Consider the following 23,508-nt stretch of genomic DNA (forward strand, 5'->3'; position numbering starts at 1 on the left):
AATGATTTAGCTTTAGGATAAATAGCTGCCCTCTGCCCATTTCCCAGTCCATTTCTACACCCCATGTGGCCAGGTGTGGAACCGGGTAGAAGGTAAACAAAGCATTCAGCAGCCTTGGCATAAGCGCTCCAACAAAACCCTATACACTGAAATAAGTAAAACGTTATAGAAGTAAATACTGGCCATGCATTTAATAGATGGTTTGATAGTCTAAAAAAAACATACCCTGACTAAAAAAGTCCTTTATTGAAAGTGACAGTCCATAAGCTTTTTGGGGATTTTAATGTGTAATTAAACTGGATATGCAGAAGAGTACTTTTAAAATGTGTTTTGTAATGCATTCTTCTTTTAGAGAGGATCTACACAGATTTCTCTCATGAAAGCTTATATTTCCAGTATTTTGTCCAAGGGTGATGGCTAGTTGTGGTTAGCAAGCTCTTAGCCAGCCCCAGTTAGCAGCGCTAGTGAGCCCCGGGTTAGCAGTGCTAGCCAGACCCAGTTAGCAGTACTAGCCAGTTGTAGTTAGCGCTAGTAAACACGGCACGATGGCAGTATACTGAGAAACCCTGAGTGTTCCGGTAAGCCAGGGCGCTATCAGCTAGCGGTTCATGCCACATAGCTTGTTTGAACATGATAAACACGCAGACTACAGTCAATATTACTTTGATATACTCGTCTCTGAATGGTGAAAGAGCTTGCGCTGGGGTTAGCGGCTAATGCTTATACTGCTCCAGCCTCTGTGCTGCAGAAACTTCACTGAAAACTCACCCTAATGTTCTTTAGCAGCGTGGCTTTTTTGCTCCTTAGTACCTGACTGGAAAAAAATCATACATAGGGCACACTGGATTATAAAGCGCACTGTTGATTTTAAGAAAATTTAGGATTTTAAGAAAGTGTGCCTTATAGTCTGAAAAGTGCAGTACTTTTAAAGCCATCATATCTTAACATATTTTTCTTTTAATAATATAAATTAGAACATTACTCAAATAGAGCTATTCACTGTATACCTGTAACTCTACCTCTTCACAACTTTAGAAGAACTGATCTCTAACTATTAACTCTTGACGAGTTCAGCACAGCTGTTAACTGAAAGCCTGAAATTCCAGGTGACTCTACCTCAAAATTAAAGCCAAGATGTGCAAAACTGTCTCTATCTCAGCAAGGGGAGCTACTTTGAATAATCTAAGTTATAACACTTTTTTTGGTTTACTAAATCATTTCATAATGTTTTTCTGGTTTTGCAGGGATGGTAGAGGAAGCACAATGATGCCGTTAGTTTTATTAGAATATTCCGTTCCCTTCCCACACAGAAATTACTACTGCTTTCACTGCTTTTAAACCCAAAAATCTTAAGCACTGCTGCTTTATTGTTATAATATTCTGTGTTCGACTGCTGTAATAACTTGTGGCCCTGACTGCATGTGTAGTAATTTATAATGAAAGAGTAAAAAAACATCCATTTCTCCCCATCGCCTGCACTCCAGCTCCATCTCGCACGCCAAAACTAAGTGTTTTGTTTGGTGAAAAATGTGTGTGTTTTTGCTCCTCCTGGTCCTACAACCCCCCCGGCTGATTGTGTGCTCACCCTTTGTCACTCTGTAATCAGTGAACACTGGGAGTGTAATCAGAGCTCGCTCACAAACACACCCCTGCATCGGAACTCATCAGACGCTCCTGGCAAACACTTTGCATGTAACGATCTGCCGCACGGTTCAGCCGGAGCCAAGCGGGGCCGGTTGGAACCGGCTCAGCACCACCAGCCAGACCCCTGCCAATGCCCGGCTCCATCTAACCACCAGTGATCAATAAGCCGAGCGGTGGGAAGCTCTGCGGTGTCTAATCACACATCTGGAAGAAGATTAGGAAGCGTCCGGGCCAAGTCCTCCAGCTTTATGAGATGCTTTCTTCTTCCCTCAGGCTGTCGGACTCAACTGAACTGGACTGATCTGCCTGATGACTGTTTAAAGCGATACTTCAGCCAAAACACGTATCAAATTAATGTGTTTTTCCCTTCCCTTCACTTCACTTCACTTCCCTTCACTTCATACATACGGTATATATATATATATATATATATATATATATATATATATATATATATACATATATATATATATATATATACAGCAGACTGGTTTTGACAAGTTTGGTGCCTGAAGCAAAGTAGTTTGTGAACTGCTGCGTAGTGCATAAGTAACAACAACAACAACTGCTGCCTTCCGTCTGGCAGAGTAGGGTTCAATTCTTAATCAAGGTTTCACCTGTTATGCCTGGTTCACTTTACACAACTTTTTGAGTCTTTCAGTTCTTGTGGGTTTCACACTTCATGACTGATTATCAACATGGGCTCAAAAATTACATTCATTTCTTTCTACGCTATCCTACTAGCTGTAGGCAGTCGCTCTTGACTCTTAATTGACTAACTAGTGATCTATGGGCAAAAAGTCAAATAAGCAACAAGCAGCTTGATTTAGGGTGTGTTGGTGTACTTACTTTGGTATCATAAGTGCGCAAAAAATACACTTGTGCTGCTCAAAACGAGCAAAAGGCAGTTGTCATTCCCTTTAAGAGCCAGGTGAGCTCTGACTTTGGCATGTTGCAGAAAATACTGACCTGCGTGTTCACACTGTGGAGGTTAGCCAGCAGCTCATTTAAGGGAACAGCAATGTTATTTTGTTCTTTATTCTGTTTATTATTGAGTTAAAAGTCGGGTTTGTGCTGGGCGCATCTATAGTAATGGACTCTGATTTTAGATTGTTGTCAGGGTTTTAATCAGTCAGTGGAGCTCCTGTGTTTTTATGTCGGCTAAATAGAAACACACCAGAAATTTACCTGAACACACCTTACTTCCAGACCACCACACCCATCAGTGAAGATTTATTCCTCTAAACTCTGATGCTATTTTAAAGGCGTGAGCGCAAGGCGTGAAAATAGACTGCTGACGGGGTGAAAGGTAGCAAAGAGCATCGCAACCCAGGGTTTAAGATAGGGCCCTAGATAATAAACCAGCTAGATATTTGCTCGACATCTGAGACTCACCGGTGACCACTCATTGACAGTTTGGCGTGTGGCTTATCTCTGAGCTGAGGTTTTTGTCTGCAATCTGCAGACCTGAAAGTCAAGACCAAAGTTCAAATGAAGGTTTATGTGTCTGTCTGTTACATTGTATACCTTGTGTACATTTAGTCTAGTTAATTTTGGTTTCACACTGCAGTTTAGTGAGTAAATGCACTAAAGAACTTTACTATGCCTTGTTGTATCCTTCTATACCACATGGCAGAGTCTCACTATACTTGACACATATGATTGATTTGTACAGGGGTGTACAAACAGCAGCCAATAGAGCACAGCGTACTCTTAACCGGAAACGACCGTCTACATTAGGGGTGACTTTGGTTTCCGGCCGTTCTCGCTTTTCTGCCTGTTCTCGAGCTCCCTATCTCTGTATAAGGGTGTTTTTTTCCCCGTCCATGTCCCAATTAACTAGCCAGGGCAGTTATAGTGTATTGGACCGCGACCCTGACGACCTGAGTAAGAAGCTGTGTGTGAATTTATTTAGTTTTTCCTTTCTTCTTTCCGGTTTACCTGCTTTGAGATCAACTGTTCTGCAATTGGGTTCAACAACCCTCTGGGCTGGAGAGCTACTAGTCTGTAGCACTCCATCCCATTACACTTCTTTTTTCAAAACAGATTTTTTTTTATGTGGCCCACCACGTAATGGCTTGGAAAATATTTGGCCCGCGGCCAAGCTTAATTGCCAACCCCTGGTCTATATGAAGGACTGCATCGGGCACTGAGGAGTTGACCCAGCACAGAGTGCCAATCCATATCTGGGCAAACAGTCACTGGAAGAAACCCATGCAGACACAGGGAGAATAAGGAAACTCATCCCAGATAGGGACTTGAACCCAGGACCCCAGCACTGGGAGAAAATGTGTGGGAAAATCATATTTACCATGGTCTTTGTCTGTCAAGACTATCAAAAATTTGGTATCAGGAAATTGTCTAGACATGCCAATCGGACTTAGACTGGCAGACTGAATGTAGCCTTTCATATGAAGTGTATTTAGTGTGAGAGGAAACTGGAGTCTTCAGGAGAAAACCTACACAAACACAGGGAGAACATGAAAAACTCCACTCAGGTAGGGACTTGAAACCCAAACCAAAGTGCTAAGAGGATACATCTAATTTGCATTAAATGCGAAAGATCAGATCGCATTTCTTGCCTTTTTTAAAAATTTCCACATGCTTAGGGATCTCCAGTACTTGTGTTATGCCAAATTAAGACTTTCCACCACAATCTAAAATAAGGGCTTGGTTTTATTTATGACTACTATTAATATTTAGTTTTCATTCACAACAAAAACAGCAAGGGAGTTGGATTCTGGGAGGAAATCCAAACAGAAACAGCACACTTATTTATACATTTATAAAAGCATCAAAATATCTTCCAAATCGGAACTGATTACTGAGGCTAGTAATGTGAACACAGCCTTAAGCAAATATGCTCAGATTTAGGCATCACTCATTCATACGCTATGAGTCTACATTAGCTTCGTTGCTAATTCAGCGCTAAACTGAACTGAAGGGGCGAACCTCAGTCAGCAGACATGTCTCGGCTGACTGACTGCATTCAGGATAGAGGGAGAATTGTGTAAGTTCGATTTCTCGCTGAAGCACTTCATTCAGACCACCACCCCATTGTTCTCTACATGGTCTGGTGGTCTCTGCTTATTGCCTGAGGTTCCTGTGTTAAATGTAGCATCCTGGTTCCAGGGGAAGTGTATTTCTCTCCTCTCTCAGCACCTGGCTGTGATGAAAGGGATGACAATAAAGCCTGACTTGGCCTCACTTCAAAAGTCCAGCCCGGATCCCACTGCCTCTTTAAACTGCACTCTCAAAATAGAGGCGTTGAGAACAACAACCTCGGGACAGCACATTTTACTGGTACTTTTAAAGGGCTGGGATCATAGAAAACAGCATTATCCTTTTAAAATGAATAGTTTTAAAATGGCCTTCAAAATAGAATGTAGATTGTGTGTATTGGTAACACTTTACTTGGGTGTTTTCTTATGGATTTTATGGCATTGTGTGATGCTCAACTCACATTCAACTAACACTCAAATAACTTAACCCTATGTCGAATGACTTAACCATTAATCAACCCTAAAATCTAACCCTAAACCCAATGCTAAAATGTTAAGATTGGAGTTTGGATTAGAGTTGGATGTTGGCTTTCATTCAATAGAGAATCATTTTCTTTCACCTTTTATTTCATTTGCATTTAATAGACATGTAGTTGAATGTTAGTTAAATGTCAGTTGAGCATCAATGAGGCCATCAAATGGACCATCCAAGTAAAGTGTTACCATGTGTAAATCACACTGTAGTTTCTCAGGGAACACCCACACTTGAAGTCTTATCCTTTGAGTCAGGTTAAAGAAGAAATCCGGTGTGAAATGGACTTGGGTTGTAGTGAAACATGATAACGAGTACAAATGTGTCGAATAGCTCACCTCCGTTCACCCCCAGCATTTTTCAAATACAGTGCTTTTAGCTGATGCTCCCAACAGGCTTACAATGCTAGTGATAGGGGCATAGCGGTACCCATGCAAAGAAACTGACTGTTTATACACACAGTACCTTGAGGTAGTTGTCTGGGCACCGCCATCTTGAAATTAAATCACAATTAGTGAACTGACAAGCACAAACCATTAGGTAGGATAGGGGAACATTTAATTTCAGGTCTTTTTTAAATAAACTACTAGTTGTCAGTTCTTCGTTTTAAATGTCAGAACCCTCAGAATTCTACCAGTGGAGTGCAGTTAATATAGTTGGTACCCCTTCTGCAACACCCCACCCCGGCCCAACCAACCCCCCTGCCCACCCTACACATAGATAAATATTAGAATAACTATATATTCTCTGTCTTGACTTATTTATATGAACTTAATGCACCTTAACAGTCCACAAACACAGCTACAAACTACAAAAGTACCATGTACAACAGACCACAACAATCTATGCTTAATTTTCCTACAAGTACAGCTATTCAACAAATATCACTCATTTGTTTGCCTACAGTAATCACGCCAGAGCCGCCAAAACATTAAGTACACACAAAAACTCACCAGTCAGGTGGCCTATTACTGTGAATTAGTTTCACATTGAAGGAGAGCCTTTAAAAAGGCTTTTTAATATGATATGACACAATATCTGACCGATTTACAGTCGCAATATCATGACAGTCAGCTAACTATTGACGACAGCATAGGTGCAAGGCATGAAAATAGACTGTTGATGGGGTGTAAGCTAGCAACGAGCACGATAGGGTCCTTAATCTTTAATAATTTATCACGTATTGTTCCTGGTAACCTTTATTTTTGTTTCTACAAGTTAAATGTATTATTTTGCATCATTAACAGGAAACACTTTACCTCTATTTCTTGCAAAATTACTTGAAATTGGCAATCCTGCCATCGGAGGTCCAAATCAGAACCTTGACTTGCCTTGACAGCAAACCTAATTTAATTCATTTTACACTGAAACTGAAACAGAAACAGCCGAAACATCAAAGAGGCTGGAAAACGTCTGCGCAAAAATGAATTGTGACTGTTACATAAACATAAACCCACGCAGGCATTATAATTAGGTCTCAGGGGGGCTGTAGTATTAAAAATGCAACCGATACATTAACTTATTTAACACACAGAAAGAGAGGCGTGCTTTAATTACGTAATATAGGTCAGCAATATTCTGAGTGCTCGTGGGCTGATGTGGAGTGAATTGGTGTAAATAAGCAGAATTTTTACCTATTTACTTTTTTTTAAATGGTGCCCCCAAATTAGAGTTGTCACTCAGCACACATCCATAAAGGTGCAGTTTCTATTCATCCCAGTGTCAGTCCTGACGCTGTCAATCTGTCTGCTCTGGACTTCACAACAAACTACACAACAAAGACTCCACTTCCCAGCATGCACTTACACCGGACTTCCCTGACTCTGCTGATCAAGTGATGCTATAGTGTTCCCGCTCCTCCAGTTACTGATTGTTTCCACCTGGCCTGTATAGTATGAACACCCCTCTGTTTGCTCTGTTCCGTGCAGAGTACTGAATCTAGTTGTCTAGCTCTTCTACAACGCGTTTACTTTGTTTATTGCCCTTTGTTACCGACTTGTTTTTGTTTTCTGGTAGGAAGACAATTGGGGACAAACTAGCATCTGAAACAGTTAATTGCTTGGTATCCAGAGTTCCAAAACATCTTTTATAAAAGTGTTTTAAGAATTAATGGCAACATAAAAAGAGGTAAATGCATACATATGCTGCCATGACGATGACAAATAATTTGTTTTCAGAGGTGTTTATGCATTTTCCCAACAAGACAATGCAAAACCACTTGAAGAAACACATTAGAAAGGCATTGACCCATACTGTTGAACATATCTTTCAAATATTTTTACAAAAAGAAAGTTGGGGCCAAAATAACAACTAAAACCTGTGTCTTTGGAAATGCACTAAAAGCATGTACTAATTCTATAAATTAATCATGGATGTGTTTTGGGCGTCACGTAAAATAATTGAATCAGTGTTCCAGTTGTCATTTTCTTTAAGAGCTAGGTCAGCTCTGACTTTGGCATGTTCGTATCTTAACAGCACAGTGCTTTACGTGTCTGATCAGAGGATCATTTAAGAGAACAGTAATGTCATTTTTTTCTTTATTCTGTTTATTGTTGAGTTAAAAGTCGAGTTTGTGAGATGTAGCATATCCGTGTGTGTGTTTTTAATGAGTACGGGTGTATGAGCTCTGAGGGCGTGCAACACCCATGGCGCTCCTGCATGACTAAGATATGACTGGGGGACTGACTCTTGACTGTTGTCAGGGTTTTAATCAGTCAGTGGCGTACCTGTATTTCCCAATGCCAAGATAGATACATCCCAGAAATTTACCTGAAAACACCTCATTTCCACCACACCCATCTGTGTAGGTTTTCCTTCTTAAACTCTGTCGCTATTTTAATGGCACAGGTGCAAGGCATGAAAATAGACTGTTGACGGGGTGTAGCAAAGAGCATCGCAACACGCCTTGCGCAGGATGTACGATGGGTCCATTAATTGCTTGATATCCACAGTTCTAACTGGAACTGTGGAAATGCTTTATTGTCCATTTTTTGGAATGTGTAACAAGCCTGAACTGCAGGCATGGATCTACAGTATATAATAATCAATACAATGAAGCTGAAGTTGAAAGTCAAGTTGAAAAAACATGAAATATATTGGGTTAACCCTGGAACAGTAATGGTAAAATTGGTAACACCACCACTAATGTTGGGTTTACACTTTAGGACAAGTTTATACAACATCACATAAAATAAAATAAAAGGTACCAATAGGATGATCCTATTAAAAAGACAAATTTGTTTTTGTTAAATCAGGGAGTCCTTAACAGGTAATGTCCAAACAAAACGAATAATGCTGTTGGGAACTTGGTCTTTGGTCTACCCAGAGCGCCAGATTTAAACACACAGTCTCTAATATCAGGTAAATTACACCCATAAAATATGTTACTCTCTGTCACAAACAAAAAAGAAAAAAATAGATGGGTGGAAGAATCAACCATAACATCAATGACATCAATGATCATCGCCCCGGGAGATACCCAAGGTCCCATACAACTCAAACAGCAGCAACACAATAAAAATCACATGAAAAAAAATAGTGCGGGTGAAAATGACCCAGCGTTAGCGTTCTAGATTTAATACTCAATACTGACTGAACTTAATGAATACAGATTGGTTTGCATTTTATAGAGAAAGATCACAGTGGTTTACTTGTGATCACGGATGATTATAATTGGGAAGGAAAGAATAGAATGTAATAATGCAGAGCAGCCAAACGAGAGCTGAAAAAAGCTGAATGTGGGGCGAAATGCTGACAAAAGGCTTCCCCTGACAGGCTGATGAGGGTGTAAGTAAGTGTGCTTTTTTATGCTGGTGTGCGTACGCTTGACGTGGGTGTATACCGCGTCTTATTTCCGTCTTTTTCCCGTTTTTTTTTTTTCTTTAACGCAGACTGACAGATCCCATGATGATGGGGAAACATGAAAAACTTATTTTCCTGTTTCCCTGCCATTTATTTCTTTATTTATTTATCTCTCGACACAGCGGGGACATGGCGATGCTTCCTAACAAGGGTTTGTTTTTAAACCTTATGCAACCGGGGCAGAGGGACATCGCTTAAAATCCCAATGATGCCGCGGCTGTCCATCACCGGCAGTCGGAGGGAACACAAATTGGCTCTGTTGTTCTTCAGCGCAGGAAGCATGGCTCAGTCTCTGCCTGCTGTCTCTCTATACTGCCGCTGGCCGGCCGGCCGTGGCCACCTGCCAAGTCACATACTCTGTATTGGGCAGTCAGCACTCTCCTCCAAATGCGTTCAGCTGCCCTACAATGCTGCATGAGCTGCAGAGCCAAGAACGAGAGAGAAAAAAAAAAGAAAAAGGAGAGAGAGAGAGGATCCATGTGCCTCGGAGGAAGCATGTGCACTCAGCTGGTTGAGTTTAATAGAAGGCCCTCCCTTGTACAGCTCCACACTAGTGGAGTACAGTTGAGTTCCCCATCATTATTAAACGGTTTGTGGTTTGTGGCCACAGTTTGTGAAACAAAACTTTTGGAGAATCTCTATCACTGATATCGACTTTATTAAGACCACCCAATATCTATTTTAAGTTCTTTTAAGCCCCCAAAGGACCACAACAGAGCAGCTAATATTATTATTATTATTGGGATGGTGAGTCTGTGATTCTTAGTTCTCTGGTTATGGTGGTGTACAGTGATGGGAATAACAGCGTTAAAATAAACTACAGGGGCGAGTAACACAAAAGTAACCCAATAGTTACTATTACTGGTAACTAGTTACTTTTATAGTGGAGTAACTCAGTTAGTAACTTTTTTGGAGAAGTAACGAGTAACTATAATTACTTTTTCAAAGTAACGTGCCCAACACTGGTAGTGTATGAGGTGTTAGTAGTATAGTGTGTTGAGCTGGTGGAACAGAAACAGTGAGTAGATCAGATACTGCAGCAGTGCTGCTGGAGTTTTAAAACACTGATGTGTTTAAGAACTCCAGCAGCACTGCTATATTCGATCCACTCAATCGTACCACCAGCACAACACACTATACTACTAACACCTCATACACCACCATCATTCCAATCAGTGTTTCTCACTGCAGTGCTGCTTACTGCACCCCAATGATAATAGCTGCTCTGTGTTGGGGGAGGGATATGACTACACACTGATGGTGGGGACACATACACATTGTATGACTGTGTATAAAAGTATACAAATTGTATGACTGTGCCAAAAACCAATAAAATAACCTTAAATGTATAAGTTTGAATGTATATATGAATGTATATGTGCCCACAAATAAAATAAATACCTAATATAAAAAAGAATAACACAAGAGACTGGAATAAAAAAGAGAACACTTAAAAATGATGAGTTTCTTTGATTTTACCAAATTAAAAACCTCTGGAATATAATCAAGAGGAAGATGGATGATCACAAGCTATCAAACCAAGCTGAACTGCTTAAATATTTGCACCAGGAGTGAGTAGCAAAAACTTATCCAAAAGCAGTGTGTAAGACTGGTGGAGGAGAACATGATGCCAAGATGCATGATTTTAAACTGTGATTAAAATCCTGTATTATTCCACCAAATACTGATTTCTGAACTCTTAAAACTTTATGAATATGAACTTGTTTTCTTTGCATTATTTGAGGTCTGAAAGCTCTGCATCTTTTTTTTTGTTATTTCAGCCATTTTTCATTTTTTGTAGTTTAGTATAGCATGTAATAAGACTGAGATCAGAAAGACGGCTTTGCCCTTTTAGATCTACACAAAAAAAGAAAAATGGAGCACTGGGCTTTGTCTGGACATCACTGAACACACACTCACACACGTACAACACACACACACACAACACACAACGCACAAACAGCCAAACACACAGCCAATCCGACGAGCTGTCTGAAGTGGGTTCAGAACCATTACATCATCAGCAGCAGCCCAACAGGATGTGGACGTATCTCCACTTGAGCAGTGTGCTTGTGCTCGCCGAGCGGATCGATCGCCCTCGGTTTCATTCCCCACACGTCCAGCCGGCTGTGACACCACAGCGCCGCGCTCCAGCCAAGCCGAACCCCCCACCGCTGCCACTGCTGCCTCTGCTGCCGCCGCTCTCGCTCTCGCTGCCTCTGTCGAACTGGACGAGCGAGGCAGGCATGCAGCATCTCCCCACACTGACCTGTGGAGCCCATTCCACTGCAGTCGATACCGTTCACAAAGACAATCCATTCCGTCTGCCACATAATGCCAGGGTTATTACACATACCTCACATCCACCACTGACAGCTCATCAAACTCACGTTCAATACCCGCCACGGACTCGCTGAAAAACGAGGCCGTTCCATGTATCCAATACCTTCCTCACAGCTTCCCAACTGACTTTAAAATAAACAGCTTGATTCCATTCCCAGATCTCCACCCATCAGCCCATCTGTCCTGCTTACTGCATAAATCAATAATAAGAGGCTTATAGATATCTTCAGCTGAGCACCACTTTATTAATGCTGTCCATTAAATCATGTGTTCATTTTACAATATTATGATATAAGCTCAGCCTGTAAACATGTTTGCGATGTTTTGACGGATTATTGTTGGATTTCTGGATTTCCTCTCTTCACTTTAAGCCAATCGACAAATGAGTCTCATGAGTTGTTTCATTTAGAATTGAAATACATATACAGGGGTTGGACGATGAAACTGAAACACCTGGTTTTAGAGCACAATAATTTATTGTGGTGACGGACAGTTCTGGTGGAAACAGTAGAGTTGAGGTGCACATTGAATTCTGCGTGATTTGATCAGCCGTGGTTTTATATTTTTCTGATACAATCCGGGTTAGCACCCGAACATCCCTTTCAGACAGCTTCCTCTTACAGCGTCCACAGTTAATCCTGTTGGATGTGGTTGGTTCTTCTTGGTGGTATTGGTGCTGACATTACCCTGGATACCGTGGCTCTTGATGCATCACAAAGACTTGCTGTCTTGGTCACAGATGCTCCAGCAAGACGTGCACCAACAATTTGTCCTCTTTTGAACTCTGGTATGTCATAATCCCATAATGTTGTGTGCATTGAAGTATTTTGAGCAGAACTGTGCTCTTACCCTGCTAATTGAACCTTCACACTCTGCTCTTACTGGTGCAATAATGTGCAATTAATGAAGATTGGCCACCAGGCTGCTCCAATTTAGCCATAAAACCTCCCACACTAAAATAATAGGTGTTTCAGTTTCATTGTCCAACCCCTGTTGGTTGATAACTGACAAGACTTCAAGAGTAAAGGTTCGCGGTAACATAAGTAGTTTGAACTCAAATGAATTAAGCATGTTTTAGATCAAATTAAATATTTGTACACATTCCTTAACTATTTTGAGTTAGCTGAACATTTGTGAAGTTGAACCAACTTATTATAAATACTGAATTTAGTCTGTTTTGCCATTGGCAGCGTCTTTTCCATTGGCTTCCATGCAGAATCTATTTGCATAATGGGTGTGTCCCTCAGTTTCTGACAGACACAGGCTGCCCTAGGTAAACTTGTAGGTCTCTGAGTTATAGGCTGTAAGAACAAGTATTATTATTTTCTGAGCTGCTGCAGTAACACTTTGTTGGCTGTGCTCTCAATACTGTTCACTCTATAACTAATTTATATGAATTAATGATAAGATTAATTGAGAAAAGATTACAAATGTAAGCTTGTTTTATTCAACTTAACATTGGTGTAATTTTTGGCTATAAAAACATATATATACAAATATGTACATTTCGACCATCAGTAAATTTTACATTTCATTTCATTTGTAAATGAAGGGAGCAGAGTCTGGAGGAAGAGTGGAGAGACACACAGTCCAAGCTGCTTGAGGTCTAGTGTGAAGTTTCCACCAATCAGTGATGGTTTGGAGAGTCATGTCTGTCATCTGCTGGTGTTGATCCACTGTGTTTTATTATCAAGCCTAAAGTCAGTGCAGTTTTGTTTTCCTACAAAATCTTACAGCACTTCATGCTTCCCTCTGCTACTGACAACTTTTATGGAGATGCAGATTTCATTTTCCAGCAGGACTTGGCACACTGCCCACCCTGCCAAAAGTACCAACTGGTCTTATATAATATTCAAATTTTCTAAAACAATGTAAACCATAATCATCACGAATAAAAGAAATAAATGCTTAAAATAGATCACTCTGTGTTTAATACGTCTATATAATATATGAGTTTCACATTTTGAACATTTTGAATAGCATCATTTCAGAGAACACAGTTCTTCCACTGTTTCACAGCACAATCCTGGGGGGGATTTATACCCCTCTACAGCTCATGAAAGGTATTAGAATGCCAATAGGTTTATGTTTTCTCATGTTCATCTGCTAATACTCCAGGAAATTAATAATATATATTTCTTTTTTTAACTTCTTATCCAAGGTTGGTCTTGTCCAAGGTCGTCCAGCTAATCGCCAATACCAACTGTCTTTTATATTGACGTTATACTGAATACAGGTGTGTAGCATATGCCAGCCTGTTTATTTATTAGTTTATGTATTTATTTATGGTGTAATATGCCCCCTGTTGATGTGTGTTTATCTGGTTCTGGTTCTGAGGATCTCAGCGTGTGATGAAACGGACGGAGCTGCAGATAAAAAAGCGAGTCTGAGTGAAAGGTCAGCACCGAGACCACGCCTCCTCCCTGTGTGTCAGCACTCATCCATCTGCAAAGAGCCGGCAGTGTACAGAACAAACGCTCACTGTAATCCCTCTGCCCTCTGATTCACTTTCTCATTCTCTCTCTCTCTGTCATTCTCTCTCTCTCTCAGTCATTCTCTCTCTCTCTCTCTCTCTCTCTCGTTTTATCGTTCTCATTTTTCTCCTTACTTCACTCGTTCATTCTTTGCGTCTCCTAGTATCACACTCTCCTTCTTCCATCACTTTCTTTACTATGCTAACTCACTCTCCCTCACTCACTCTCTCACACACTCAGGCATTCTCTCTCTCTCTCTCTCTCTCATTCACTCAGCCACACACACTCTCTCTCTCTCTCTCGTTTTATCATTCTCATTTTTCTCTACATAAATCTCTCAGCTCATTTTACTTTCTTCACTCATTCATTCTTTGTTGTGCGTCTCTCTATTATCACACTCTCCTTCGTCCATCACTTTCTTTACTATGCTAACTCACTCTCTCTCTCATTCACTCATTTTCTTATTTACTCTCTCTCTCTCTCTCTCTCTCTCTCGCTTTTGTTGTGTTTCTCAGTTTTCTCTACCTGAATCTCTCAGCTCATTTTCCTTCCTTCACTCGTTCATTCTTTGTTGTGTGTCTCTCTATTATCACACTTTCCTTCATCCATCACTTTTTTTACTATGCTAACTCACTCTCTCACTCTCTTTCTCTCTCACTCACTTACTCAGTCATTCTCTCTCTCTCTCACTCACTCACTCACTCACTCACTCGGCCACACACTCTATTTCTCTCTCGTTTTATCATTCTCTCTTTTCTCTACCTGAATCTCTCAGCTCATTTTCCTTCCTTCACTCATTCATTCTTTGTGTGTCTCTCTATTATCACACTCTCCTTCATCCATCACTTTCATTACTATTTCTTGCTTTACTCATTCACTCACTCACTCACACACACTCTCTCTCTCTCTCTCTCTCTCTGTCATTTTCTCTCTCTTTCTCTTTCTCTCTCTCTCTTTCCCTCATACTAAATTTTTCTCCTCAAATCTTTTATCTCTCTTTCCTTCATTCATTGTTTCTCCTGTTCTGTTAAAGCTCTAACCTTCCTTCCCTCATTCATTATCTGTGTGTCTCTCTCTTTCTCTCTTATCACACGCTCCTTCCTCCATCACTTTCTTTACTTCTCTTACTCTCTCTTTCTCACTAACTCGCACTCCCACCCTTAGTCTCTCACTCTCTCTTTTATTTAATCATTCTCTCTTTTATTTAATTGTCTCTTTTTAAATCTGTTCTTTTTTATTTCCTTCCTTTTTTCCTTACTTTTCCTCCATTCATTCATTGTTTCTCTCTCTCACTCTTCTACTACCTTTCTCTTATCACACTCTCCCTCATTCAACACTTTCATTACTTCTGTAACTATCTCATTCTCTTTCTCTCTCTCTCTTTCTCTCTCCACTGTAACAATATCAGTCTCTCACTCACCCTCTACTGTTTCATCATTCTCAGTTTTTCTACTTTAAACTCTCAGCTCATTCATTCATTCATTCATTCATTCATTCATTCATTCATTCATTTATCCCCTGTCTCTTATCTCCTCCACTCTTACACTATACTCTAAATATCAAAGGCTTTAAAAACAAAAAGCATATCCTGCTTTTGTTGTAGTAACTGTCTCTGAAAAACAACTGATTCTGTTGATTCAGACAAAAAGAAACTTTACCCATCGCAACAACAACAACAATGCACACTTTTTTTTACAGATTATATAGAACATAAGATGACTATAATAATTTATTCAGTCCATTATTATTCACCGATCTATGTGTATAAAATAGGGGCGTTACGATTCTCTAAATCCTCGATTCGATTTTATTTCCGATTTTAGGGTCACAATTCAATTCGATTCTGGATTTACTTTTTTTGATATAAGTGACGCAAAGTGATACAAGTGATCTTTAATACACCACATTAGGCACTAATGGTCAAATTTAAATAATTTAATTAAGATATATATGTAATGCCATCTATTGGCTTTTTTTGGTAGCAGCAGTGTGCACTATTAAAACAGCAATGTGCAACATAACAAAATAAATAATAAAAAAATACAGGAACAGTCATGTACAAAATAATAGAACAATTAGAGCCTTAACAAACTGAACTCTATCCTACTGTAACAGTTTAACATGAAAAATAAGACTTTAAGACTTTTTCGGTCCCTGAGAATGACAAGTTTTTTTCTTTAATAAAGATATATTATTACCTTTATCTGAGAGAAAGATGCTCCTCAAAGTACCAAAATTATTAACATATTTGAGGCTAGACAAAACAACTGTTATTTTTATATTTTCAAGTTTTTCTTTAAGAAGATGAGAATGTCCACATTCTCTGGAGAAAAGGCTGCTCTTTGAGCTACAGTGTGCTGCTCCATTTGTGGGAGGGATCGTCTATCCTCTTTTTGATTTCGGTGCTCGAGACCATGACATAATTTTGATCGATTTCGATGAAATATCGAAATCGTGACACCCCTAGTATGAAACAGTATTACTCTGCACCATATTACTGAGAACTGTCCAGTGCTGAAATGCTCAGTTTGCTTCACTTGTTCCAAACACTGTGGTATTATCTAGTACTATGTGGAACCATATGACCATATATCTGCATTTCTATAAAAAATCCACTGAAGAACTCCAATCTATTGTTTTAATCTGTCTTTACCTCAATATCTCTCTCTCTCTCTTCTTTCAGTTTATTTCTTTCCTTCATTCATATATTTCTTCCTTTGGGTCTCTTACTTCTGTGATCCATCCATCTGTGTTCACTCGCTCCCTCTTTCATTCAATCCTCTCTCTCTCTGTTGTCAATCTTCTCTTATTACCAACGTTCTTTTTTTTTTACTTATTCACTTCACTTTTCCTCTCCCCTCATCATTTTTTCTTCCTTTCCATCACGCTTTCTCTCTTTCTCTCTCCCTCTCTCACCACACTCTTCTCGTCACCATCTCATTTCTTTCTCTCTCCCTCTCCCTTTCTCTCACTTCGGTAATACATCCATCTGTCTTCACTCGCTGTTTTTTCCACACCCATTCTTTCATCATATCTTCTCTCTCTCTCTCTCTCTCTCTCTCTCTCTCTCTCTCTCTCTCTCTCTCTCTCTCGCTCTGCTGCTGCTTCACTTTCCCCATACTGTGGTAATACACTGTGGTACTATCTGGTACTATATGGAACTACAGTTCTGAAAAAAATGAAGAGAGCACTTCAGTTTCTGAATCAGTTTCTCTGATTTTGCTATTTATAGTTATTTGTTTGAGTAAAATGAACGTTTATTCTATAAACTACAGAAAACATTTCTCCCAAATTCCAAATTAAAATATTGTCATTTAGAGCATTTATTTGCATAAAATGAGAAATGGCTGAAATATCGAAAAAGATGCAGAGCTTTCAGACCTCAAATAATGCAAATAAAACAAATATTTATATTCATAAAGTTTTAAGAGTTCAGAAATCAATATTTGGTAGAATAACCCTGGTTTATAATCACAGTTTTTTTCATGCATCTTGGCATGTTCTCCTCCACCAGTCTTACACACTGCTTTTGGATAACTTTATGCCTTTACTCCTGGTGCAGAAATTCAAAAAGTTCAGTTTGGTTTGATGGCTTGTGATCATTCATCTTCCTCTTGATTATATTCCAGAGGTTTTTAATTTGGTCAAATCAAAGCTTTTTTCCAAAGCTGTATATGATGATATATATATATATATATATATATATATATATATATATATATATATATATATATATATATATATATATATATATATTTCTATATGACCATAAACTCAGAAATAACTGTTGATTCTGTAGATGCAGACTGAATTAAACAACATTTGCTCTGCCATCCCAAAAACATTCTCTATCTATAATTCTATCTTTACTTTCCTTTTATTTCTTCATTAGTTCTCTCTCTCACTTAAACGTCATCAATCAATCTATATTTCCACACACTTCTTTCTTTTAACCCTCTTTATCTGTTTCTCTCTTCTTTCAATGTCTTTAATTTCTTCATTGATTCTTTTCTACCTTTTACTCTCCCTTTATCACTTCTTTAATCTAGCCATCTGTATTTACTCACTCTCTCTTTCTCACTTCGGTTATCTCTCCATCTGTTTTCACTCACTCTCTTTTTCACTACCATTTTATCCTCTCGCTTTCTCTCGTTCTGCCCCCCCCTCCCTTTTTCCCCCTCTTGAGCTATCTATCTATCTCACGTCAATCATCCATTAACCTGTCTTCACTCACTCTTTCTTTTCACACTCATTCTGATCCAGGTGTGCTGTACAGTATTTATCAGTACAGGCTCTGCTCCATATAGTTGGCTTGCACTATGATCTTATTCAGTATTATATGGCACTATGCCATACTATCTAGTACTGTCTTGTACTACCTGACTGTATATCTGTATCTACAGGGGATGGACAATGAAACTGAAACACCTGTCATTTTAGTGTGGGAGGTTTCATGGCTAAATTGGAGCAGCCTGGTGATCAATCTTCATTAATTGCACATTATTGGACCAGTAAGAGCAGAGTGTGAAGGTTCAATTAGCAGAGTAAGAGCACAGTTCAGCTCAAAATATTGCAATGCAACATAGTACAACATTATGGGTGACATACCAGAGTTCAAAAGAGGACAAATTGGTGGTGCACGTCTTGCTGGAGCATCTGTGACCAAGACAGCAAGTCTTTGTTATGCATCAAGAGCCACAGTATCCAGGGTAATGTCAGCGAGATACCACCAAGAAGAACCAACCACATCCAACAGGATTAACTGTGGACGCTGTAAGAGGAAGCTGTCTGAAAGGGATGTTCGGGTGCTAACCCGGATTGTATCAGAAAAACATAAAACCACGGCTGATCAAATCACGGCAGAATTCAATGTGCACCTCAACTCTCCTGTTTCCACCAGAACTGTCCGTCACCACAATAAATTACTGTGCTCTAAAACCAGGTGTTTCAGTTTCATTGTCCAACCCCTGTATATTGTAATAAATCATCTTTCTTTTACTCACTCTGTCTTCTTTCACTTTTTTCTTCATTTTTTCATTCATTCCTTTCTACCTTTCTCTCTCTCCCTGCTCAACTTGCTTCCCTTTCTTTAAACCTGACCATCTTTATACACAACACTGTGGTACTATATGTTCATTCATAGATTCTGCTCATTTATACTAAACTGCCATAACAATAGAATACTTCAATCTATTGTTTCCATCTTTCTTTTGTCTGGTCTTCTTCTCTTACTCTTTTTTTGTCTCACACCCATTGTAATAATACTAATATCATACCCTATTCTATTGTGTATCCATGCTTTCTTTTCTCATCCTCTCTTGATTTTACTTTATTTCATTTTTTGTTTATTCCTTTTTACTGTTCTCTTCCTATCTCTATGTCTTTTTCTTACTTCCATCATCCATTCATCTGTCTTTACTCACTCTCACATCATTCACATCCATTCCTTCATTCTCTCCTTCCTCTCTCTCTCATTCACTTGCCTCTTTGCTCCATATTGCTGGTAGCTGTCCGGTGCTGAACTGATCAGTTAGAAAGGTCTACTACTACTCTCTGGTGCTTCACTTTACCCACACTGTGGTAGTCCTACACTGTGGTACTATCTGGTGCTATTTGTAACTATATGATGATATATCTATATATAATCATATAGACTTTTTCTCACTTCTTTCACACCCATTCTTTCATTCAATCCACTCTCTCTCTCTCTCTCTGTCTCTCTGTTCAAAATGTTTTACCTTTCTTTCTCTCTATCTTTCTCTATCCATCTGCTTTCACTCGCTCTCACTTCTTTCACATCCATTCTCACACTCACTCTATAATTTTTTTTATATCTTTCTTTTTCTCACTGTTATTTTAGTACATTTCTGTTCATTCCTTTCTACCTCTCTTTCTCTTTTTACAGTCATTATTTTGTCCAATCTCTTCTTTTACTGTCCTTTATGTCTTTAGTCAGTCCTTTTTCCTCAATAGTAATCTCGTTTTTATATTTCTTTTGCTCTTTTTCTCTCTCTGTTTCACACCCACACACTTCCATCGTTTGTTCCCTTCATCCTCTTGATTCACTCTCTTCTGCCACTTTCTTTCATTTGTTTGTCCATCCCTTTCTATGTTTCTTTCACTTCTTTCACACCCATTCTTTCATTCAATTTCCATTCTTATTTTGTTCATCATTTTCTATGTTTTTTCTCTCTCTCTATCTCTCTCTCTATCTCCATCGGCTTTCACTCTCTCTCTCAGTTCTTTCACATGCTTTCTCAGACTCACTCTATAATGTTTTTAAACCATTCTGTCATTCAACTCTCTCTCTCTCTCTCTCTCTCATTCACTATTGCATGTGTACTCTACAGCATTTCTGTTTGTTCATTCTATTCTACCTCTATTCTACCCATTCTATTCTCCCTTTTTACACTCATTCTTTTTTCTATCTCTTCTTTTACTGTATTTTATGTCTTCATTCAGTCCTTTCTCTTTAATATTCATCTCATTTTTATATTTATTTTGCTCTTTCTCTCTCTCTCTCTCACTCTCTTTCTCTCTCTGATTCTCACTCTCTCTCACACCATTCCCTTTTATTCACTCTCTCTTTTGTCACTTTCTTTCACTTTTTTGTTCACCCCTTTCTGTTCTTTTCTCACTTCTTGTCACACCCATTCATTCATTTAATCCCTTTTCTCTCTCTCTTTCTCTCTCTCCATCTGCTTTCGCTTGCTTTCACTTCTTTCACATGCATTCTATACTCACTCTATAATATTTTTAAACAATAGATAGATAGATAGATAGATCCAGATTCATCCATCTGTCTTCACTCACTCTAACTTCTTTCACACCCATTCTTTCATTATATCTTATCTCTCCCTCTTTCTCAATCTGTCTATCTATCTTGTACTATATTATATTTTATATAATAAAATATATATTCCTCTTGCTATCTCTCTCTCTCACTCACTCTCTTGCTTTCTCTATCTCTCTCTCTTTCTCTCATACTATATTGTACTATGTTGTACACACTACGCTCTGACTATATCTCAGACACAACTGATTTTCAACCTCTCTCTCTCTCTCTCTCTCACTATCTCTTTCTCTCTCGCTATTTCTCTCTCTCTTGCTTTCTCTCTCTCACTATCTTTCTCTCTCTTTCACTTTCCACTTCTGTCATTCATCCATCTGTCTTCACTCACTCTAACTTCTTCCACCGATCCATGTGCACTATACCAGATTTCTCAGTTCTCAGTTTCACACCCATTCTTTCACCATATCCTCGTTCTCTCTCTCTCTCTCTCTCTCTCTCTCTCTCTCTCTTTCTCTCTCTGTCTCTCAAAAAAAAATCAAAATTCAAATGGCTTTATTGGCATGAATTGCAAATAACAACTGTTGCCAAAGCAAACAATTCAACAAATACAAAAATAATAATCAAATTATTAAACATATATAAAATATTAAATATATATTCTCTCTCTCTTTCTCTCTCTCATCTATCGATCCATGTGCTCTATACCAGATTTCTCAGTACAGTCTCTGCACCATATTACTGAGAACTGTGCAGTTTGTGTTATTGAACTACAATGTGGTATTTTAACACAGTACTATCTGTAGTACTGTATCTATTTTCTTAATACTTTCTTAATAAAATCACATTAGCATTGCCAAACAATGTCCAGTGCTGATTGTTCAGTTCCTAATATCTGACAGTCTGCTACACAACTGATTTCCTACCTTTCTCTATCCCACCTTCTTCTCTCTCTCTCTCTCTCTCTCTAGCTCACTATCTTTCTCTGTCACTTTCCACTTCTGTCATTCATCCATCAGTCTTTACTCACTCTCACTTCTTTCACACCCATTCTTTCACTATGCCCTCTCTCACAATCTCCAGTGCTGAACTGCATGGTTTGTTTCACTTGCCTCATATAGACCTGGTACTGTCTGTTAGCTATCTTGTACTATATGGTACTGCCTGGTTATATATTCATATTCAAAATTTTAAAAACTACTCTTTCTCTCTCTGATTCTCACTCTCTCACACACACACACACACTTCAGTCGTTTACCAATCCCCTTTTATTCACTCCCTCTTCTTGCACTTCTTTTATTTGTTTGTTCATCCTTTTCTATCCTTTTCTCACTTCTTTTCACACCCATTCATTCATTTAATTCCTTCTTTCTATCTTTCTCTCTCTCCATCTGCTTTCACTTGCTCTCACTTCTTTCACATGCATTCTCATACTCACTCTATAATATTTTTAAACCCCTCTGTCATTCTACTCTCTCTCTCTCTCTCTCTCTCTCTCTCTCTCTCTCTCTCATTCACTAACACATGAGTACTATAAACCATTCTGTTAATACTGAACTATATTACTACAATACTCTTTGGTATACCATCTATTCTGTTGATGCATAATGAGTACATCCACATTAGTATTGCCACTGGATGGCAATCTACTACACAACACTGTGGTATTATATACACTTACTACCTGATCATATATCTATAGCTATAATGACCATAAACTGAAAAAAAAAACAATCCATATGTTGACAACGATGATGATGATAATATTGATGCATGCTAAATAAAACCATTGTTATCATTGCGGTAAGAATAACACACTGCACACACTCACTGCAAACAACCTGCAAACCTAGCACTGATCACTCACCCCGTTTAAACCCACACTGGCTGCACGCACGTGAAGAAAAATGTACGTACGTGCATAGTACATGTGTAAAACTGCAGGCAAATGCAAATCAGTGCGTAAGAGATTGCAATGCAAACAGCCGCTAAGATAAATAGCGGCACTAATCGCGTGTTTTCAGAAGTGCAAAGTAGCCAAAAAAAAAAGACTGATAAAATAAAGCTAAGGAAAAAATAATAATACGAGCACCAACCTGTCAAACGTCTCGAGCCAAGAAGTGCTGCTTCAGTTCTGCAGACGTTCCGACGTTTCAATGTTCCAACGTTTCGTTATGAGCTGGTCTCCTGAATTCAATTCAATTCATTTCAAATCAATTAGCGGCTTTGTAGGACAATCGGACCTTTCAGGGCTGAGATTGGCTGGCCGTCAATCCACGTTAAGGTTGCGAACCAAACACGGGCGCACGAGCCTCATTCCACCCGTGGTTAGCGGCGGTCCCTAAAGGCCAGGGTCCTGTCCCTCCATTCGCCTGGTCAGCGTCCACCGCGCGCACCCTTCCGTACGCAAATATCACGCAATGATGATGATGATGAGGATGTTGTCGCGCCGCCTACCGTTTGTCCCGCGCGACCTGCGCGATCTACACTTCTTCGATCCCTCCGGCTTTATTCAACGCTTCCCAATCAGCGATCTGACGCTTCATCAATGCATAAAGCTCCCATCCAGCTCAGTCCTGCACGAGCCTCTCGCGCTGTTCCGCTTCCCCTTCTGTTCTTCTTCTGTTCCCCTACCCCCGATCCCCCCATCACTCCATCCCTCCTCCTCCTCCACCCCTCCCCTCGCCCAACCATTGTTCGCACCGATTGGTAGCGTAAGCTGCGCATCAGCGCGCGAGCCCCAGCCCCAAAGCCTCGCAGCACGCTGGCGTTCCTCCAGCGCGCGCATTGTTTCCCTTCAATTCAATTTAGTTTTCCACACCAAATCCCACCCCATTCCTCCAACCCAGAGGATAAAGCTCT

The 23,508-nt window shown here is 39.5% G+C and overlaps 1 protein-coding gene across 1 annotated transcript in view; it reads right to left on the reverse strand.

The window, feature by feature from the left end:
* The window catches only part of lrrc24 (leucine rich repeat containing 24), a 69,492-nt gene extending 46,237 nt beyond the window's left edge, over positions 1-23,255 (reverse strand). The window contains exon 1 of the mRNA XM_022678741.2: positions 22,743-23,255. The gene's annotated coding sequence lies outside the window, so the exon portion shown is untranslated. The remainder of the gene's footprint in view (positions 1-22,742) is intronic.
* Positions 23,256-23,508: the final 253 nt, after the last annotated feature.

This window comes from Astyanax mexicanus, chromosome 4 (genome assembly GCF_023375975.1).
Source record: "Astyanax mexicanus isolate ESR-SI-001 chromosome 4, AstMex3_surface, whole genome shotgun sequence".
Classification (NCBI taxonomy): Eukaryota; Metazoa; Chordata; class Actinopteri; order Characiformes; family Acestrorhamphidae; genus Astyanax; species Astyanax mexicanus.